Source organism: Nannobrachium achirus (genome assembly GCF_963921795.1).
Source record: "Nannobrachium achirus genome assembly, chromosome: 9".
Taxonomy (NCBI): domain Eukaryota; kingdom Metazoa; phylum Chordata; class Actinopteri; order Myctophiformes; family Myctophidae; genus Nannobrachium; species Nannobrachium achirus.
In genome coordinates this window covers 40272989-40279722 of record NC_137818.1, presented here as the reverse complement: position 1 = coordinate 40279722, position 6734 = coordinate 40272989, and positions in this window count along the sequence as shown.

Below are 6734 nucleotides of genomic sequence, written 5' to 3'. Positions count from 1 at the left end.
GCCTCAGATATGCTGCACAGACATTCATGCAGTGATAGATTGTTGCTGTTCCGAGATAATCCACAAGAGGGCGACATCAACACATGGAAAGTAGTAGTGTGTCCACACTACACTACTCTACACTGGCTGAGAGTTCAGACTAGTGCTGAGTACTGCTGACTTTACTTTCGCTTTAGTACCAGCCAGGCCTATTTTGAGTTTTAGCCATCACAGCAGTTTTAGCAACTTCTGTAGAAGCCTACATTTGTAACGTAAATGAAAATGGCATGTTCAAGGTTTGTCAGTAAAAGAAAGGTGGACATTGAAAATCGGCAATTCAAAGAGGAATTGACTGACATATGCATTAATTCTCCCTTGAGTGAGCACCTGACCGATGCAGCCTAATAATACTGCCAACTTGTGCCAAGAGGCAGTAGCTCTGATGAAGAAGAGGCAGTGACCACGTTTGAACTGACTGAGGCCAAACAAAAAGAAGAATGGGAGGTAAAAATCATGCAATTCCCATTTTCTGATTCCACAGCAACCAGTAATTGAAATACGGGTTGATGATTAACAATTTTGTCATGGAATAAAATACACAGTGCGTTTAGCTGTGACAGTGGATAAGTCTGACTGACACCACACCAGACCAGATATGTTCAGTTCAAGGTGGTCTTTAAATCGTGTGTAGGCCTACAGGTAGACCACAAGAATAGTAGGCCTACTTGTGTGGCTTCTTTAGATATTGCAGCAGCATGATTAAAAAAAACAGCACATAAAAAGACAGAGGGATTATTAGTAAATAAAATAAACAGTACACAACACATCAACAGTCATATATGTTAGTTGTATAAATAAATGTATAGACTATACATGAGTAGATGTGTGGCTTGACCGACCGGACCTTTGACTTGAACATTTTCTTTGGGGCCATTAAGATCTGTATTTGAGTACCCCTGGTCTAGTGTGTGTGCACAGTGTGTGTGTAAATTCAGGTTTTCAGCTTGACCCAGCTGAGTGCTGCCCACAGGGGAGGGCAGGTGGGGGAGCAGCAGTTAAGTCTTGCTCAGGGACACTTCAACACACTGCTTAGGCCTGGAATCTAACCTGTGACCTTTGGCTTCCCAGATGGGCTCTCTACCCATTCAGGACGTACAGTAAGACATACTCATACTGTAGGTCAGGCAGGTGACAAATTATAAGAACTACAGAATAGCTGAGTATAGAATAACATACAGGTGGACTGCATGATACAATTAAACATTTATCATCCTTATCATGCTCTGCAGCATGTTTAAAAACGCTGAGCAGCCCAGTTGTCATTGATTTTGGAAAGAAGATCTACCGGTAGATGAGTAGGATTTGTTATTGGGGCATGGATGGCAGGAGCTCCAGTCACACAGACTGAACTGGCTAGAGTTTCTTTAGGAACAGTGATTAATGTTTTATACAGAGACGTGGAAAAAGTGATATGGATGAGTAATCCTTATCCTTCACCATAATTGTACACAAGTGGGGTGAGTGCATACCGGTATGTAGATCACCAAAACACACCAAGAGAATGCCTGAACCCTTCATTGAGGGAGTCCTGTGGCTCTGTTATGTTGTAGGGACTTTACCTATCACTCTGTACTTGGTCTGCTCTTTTTTACCTCCACACACAACCTATTTGCCAAAAATAGCCGATCTACAAGCTCGTAGTAGCTGTAGATCTGCTATTTTAGGCCAAAGTTCTCCTCAGAATATGGATGCCAGGGTTCAAGTTATTATTCTAAAAGAATGATCCTATCACACAAAGATATGGCGGCCCCCCTGTAGTAACTCTGAGGACCCCCTGGGGGTCCCGGACCCCCTGTTGAAGACCCCTGTTCTAGTAGAGTTAAAGATACTTGTACAATCCATGTCAAGACACATTGAAGCTGTTCATGCTCGTGGTGGCCCAACACCTTCCTGAGACATTAGCATGTTCTTCCTTTTATTTGTTGTGTGTACATGCGTGCACACATTTGTGTATGCTTGTGTATGTGTGTCACAGGGATGAAGGCAGAATTCATAAGTGCAATGGATCTAATTGTCTGAGTGCTTTTATAAATGCCTAATTGGATGAAAGTGTTAAGCTTTATACATATCTCAACACATCTCTCCTTTGTCACACACGTCAACATCTCCCCCTCTTTCCTCAGCTCTCTCTCTCTCTGTCTGTCTCTCTCTCTCTCTCTCTCTCTCTCTCTCTCTCTCTCTCTCTCTCTCTCTCTTTCTCTCTCCCTCCCTCCCACACTGTAAAGTCCTGAGTGTTAATTTAACTCTGAGAGTCTAAAATGGTCCCAAATGTACAGTACCTACTCTGAAAGTGTAAGGATTCTGAGTGTATAAATATAGATAAGATGTTATGCTCAGAGTTAAAGTAATACTGACAATCTTAACGTTTGCTGCCCCACTCAAACTGTGGGTCAGCAATTGTGTGTGTGTGTGTGTGTGTGTGTGTGTGTGTGTGTGTGTGTGTGTGTGTGTGTGCGTGTGCGTGTGCGTGTGTGTGTGCGTGTGTGTGTGTGTGTGCACGCACGCGTGTGTGTTTGTCTCACACTGCAGTTCGCTGGTATACTGTATTCCAGTCAGGCAGGCTGAGTCACTCTTACGGTAAACTGAATTAATAACGAATGGGGGTTGGGGTCTATCTGTGTGTGTGTGTGTGTGCGCGCGCGTGTGTGCGCTCCAAGGCTAAATGACATGTCCTAGACAATGCCAGACATGAGACAAGGACGTGAGAGGAGAAGCAACGATGTCCATCAGCTATATTGATCACCATTTTACCCTGCCACCACCACCGCTTGCACACAAATGTGCAAGCAGCCAAGCACACACGTGCACACACACGCACATGCACACAGGTTAAGTGAATTACGCCCCTCTGAGGGAAGATAAGAGTGGATGGAAGAAAAGACGTAAGGTGGGAGAGGAGGAGAGCGAGGGATGAACACAGGCTGAAGGAGGAGATAATGGAATGAAACAGGAAAGTACATTTAGCACCAGAGTGAATGAGAGATGGCATACATACAGGCAGATCGTTCTTATTGGTTGTTTGTCTAAAGTGGCTGCTGGTCTTTAGCTACATTAAATGCCATATTTTGGGCAAATTTTCAAACAAGATGCTAACTAAATTACAATCTTAAAATGTGTGGTCCAGAAACGTTAAATCTAAGTAACAAAAACATGAAAACAAGTGACAAAGACATAGTAAACTAGCAACAAATGTGACAAGAAGGGAGAGTGAAGAGCTAGGGGGTGAGGTGTCTGGAGGGGCTGTAAGGTGAGCATGCCAGGAGGCTAATATAAGTTGCAGAGTTGCATGAATAAAGCTTTGAGAGGACTGAGGCCTGGATGAGGAGTTGGGTAGACTCCTTGGTGAGGAAGAGTCTGATTCTTCAGATGTAGTAGTGCCTTGTCAGGCATGCAGTGATGTGCTCTTCAACCTGAGTGGCAGAGGGAGGGATGGAGAAAAACTATTTAATGTGCAGTGATAGGAGAGCTTGTCACCAGAGATGACAAGAGAGAGCAGGGGTCTTCAACAGGGGGTCCGGGACCCCTAGGGGGTCCTCAAAGTTACTACAGGGGGGCTGCCAAATCTTTGTTTGATAGGATACTTATTTTAAATGAACAACTTGAACCCTCGCATCCCTGAGAATTTTAGTCAAAAATAGCAGATCTAAAAGCTCTGAGCTTGTAGATCGGCTATTTTTGGCAAATGAAAATGAAATCTATGAAAATTTGGTGGGGATGTAGTGGGGATAAGGGTCCCTGCTTTATCTCCCTCTCAGCTAAGGGGTCCTTGGCCTGAAAACGTTGAAGACCCCCGGTGTAGAGGGAGAAACGCCAAGCCAAACAAAAATAAGTTTTAAGGCCCTTTTCCACTGACAGCGATAACGATGACGATAACGATTTAAAAAAGTGGATTTTCAATTGAAGTGGATCGGCAGCATCCACTCAACACCGATACAGACAACGATAGCCGACAACTACATTGTTAGGATCAACAACGATGTGGTTAAGATCACAGTGATATGGAACTGGGTCTCTGACAAACAGCTCGAGGTGCGCTCTGCACGAGCGGCTGTTAATTGGCGCCTCTTCACATTGATGTCCGATAACTTTATCGGACATCAATGTGAAGGCATAATTATCGCTGTGATATTTTATGGCTATCGTCATCGTTATCGCTGCCGGTGGAAAAGGGCCTTTACTCTTATGTACCTGTACAGAAGATGTAACAATAAAGTACAACCATGAACCTTGAACCTAAAGATCGCTGGGGGATCTTGGTCAAGAGGGGATGAAAGCAAGAAACCTGGTATGTCCAACCAGTCAGGTAGGCGGAGATCCATTTGAGTGCCATCCCGGTGATGCCAAGGTCCAAGAGAAGCTGATGTTAGGCTGATGAGCCCTAGTGGATTTCATACAGTGGACAAGAGGAGGAGATTATTAAAGAAAAATCTTTATGAGGTATGAACTTAGTTTTCATGTTTTTGGTATTGCGATATTGTCTATAGAAGTAAAGTTTTAGGTACCACAATGAACAAGGCAGACACACACACACACACACACACACACACACACACACACACACACACACACACACAATCATGTCTGTACTAGGACATAACAGGTTTTCAACCAAAAAAAGATTTCCACCGAGTGACATCATGGTCATACTAGTTCAAATTAATCATAAGTATAATAAAGTAACATAAGTCATATATAAAACACTGTGGCAATTGCTGCTGCCAGGCCCCACCTCAACATCCCCCTTTAGTACCAGTGAAAGAGCTCCCACACACATCCACACAAATACACTGTCCATCTGCCACCCACAAACACACACACACACACACACACACACACACACACACACACTCTCCCTCCCTCTCCCTAAAAGAGCGGGGGAGCATTTGGCTGCTTCCTCTGTTGGCACATGTCACTGGCCTTTACAGTGTACGAAAGAACAGGATTTACATTTTTACTGATGCGGGGTGGTGGTGGTGGGGTGGGTGGAGGACGAGAGAAGGAAGAGAGCGATAAGAACCAGACCAAAAGAGACAGAGGGAGGAGGGGGCTTGATGAAAGGAGATTTGGGATGTTGGAGAGGGTAAAACCCACTCAAACATTGACCACAGTCTAACCAGCCTTTGTTTTGCATAGATAGATACTTCACCCATGAGTAGGGGGACATTTCTATTGATTTTGGCAAATGACACCATCTTCGGAGTATGCATCTGCATTATGTCAACGTGCCTCCTCGTCGTCGCTTTAATGGCTTAGGAGCTAGCACAGCCGCCAGAGAATGGGAAAGGTTCCTGGCACAATGCCGATATCTTCCGGCATTATGCCGAAGTCTCCTTGAGCAAGACACTGAACTACTAACTGCTCCCTGGGATGTTGCTCAATAGCAGCCCAGTGCAATACTTAGGATGTGATAAATAGCAGAGGACGGATATGTGCAAATTAACTTGGCTGAACTCCTTCACCCACAGCTGTCATCACTGTACAGTGTGTAAATACGATCAACGATGTTCTGCTTTAAAGAAAAAATACATAGACTGACGGATTGTTGTCCTATATTTTTGTATAAATTATAATATAGTTTGAATTTTATATAGTTATATTTAAACATTTAAATATTTATATATATTATTTATTTATTTACAGAATCTATTTTTCAAATTTTGTCAGTAAAGGATTTCTATGAAGGCAGAATTGGCTGATGCATTTAAAAAAAAGAATGCATCCAATTTGCACCAATGTTTGTTGCATCAATGATACTGAAAACGGTTATTGTAAAACACCCTGCATCATCTTACAGTGAAACATAATCATTTCTGTGTCTTTTCCAGGTGTCTTCCCCAGCCCACCGGACGGCCACAGAGCGAGAGGGGGGTGGGGGTGGGGGGTTAACGAAGGAAGGAGGGGCAGCCGGGCAGGAAGGTACAAGGGGAATTGGGGAAAGAGAGGGAGGGAGGGAGAGAGAGGCTGCCATATGAAAGGGGTGATGTCATCTCTCGGAGGCAGCCAATCGCGAGGCCGTGAGGAGAAATGGAAGGGAGGAGAGACGGAGCTCAGATATGGGTGTGTTTTTCTGAACCACTGCAGCATCACTAGGTGGGGAAAGCCAGGAAGAGACACGACTCGGTGGACACAGGAGAGACCTACACACACACCATCCCATAAACCAGAGAGAGAGACAACGGATAATAGAGAACAAGAGGCAAGAGGGAGACACAAACACCTCACCTGCATAGGTAAGAAGAGTACCCGGGAGAGATGCAGACAAAAGCATCCCACCATGCTGTCTGTGCCTTTACATGTCTCTCCTTCTGTGCGTGCGTGCGTGGGTGTGTGCGTGCGTGCGTGCGTATAGCGGGTCAGTCTGTGTGAGAGACGAGTGATTTTGTGCATCAGTGGGTGTGGGATTGTACAGTGTGCGGATAGCAGGTGATGCCGTAGTGTAAAAGCTGGGCATGTGTGTGTGTAGTGTAAAAGGTGGGCATGTGTGTATACCTGTATGCCAATGGTCACTACCCCACAATATGGGGCAGCGGTTGTAGCGGTGTGTTACATAATACCAAGGTATTGACAACAGTAGTGGGTGTGTTCAGTAGGTTTTGATGTCTTTGTGCAGTCGGTTTTTAGGGCAAGTTATTATCATGTCTGCGTGAACTGTCTAAACATGAGCTTCAAACAACCATTCACAATTTCCCTAATGG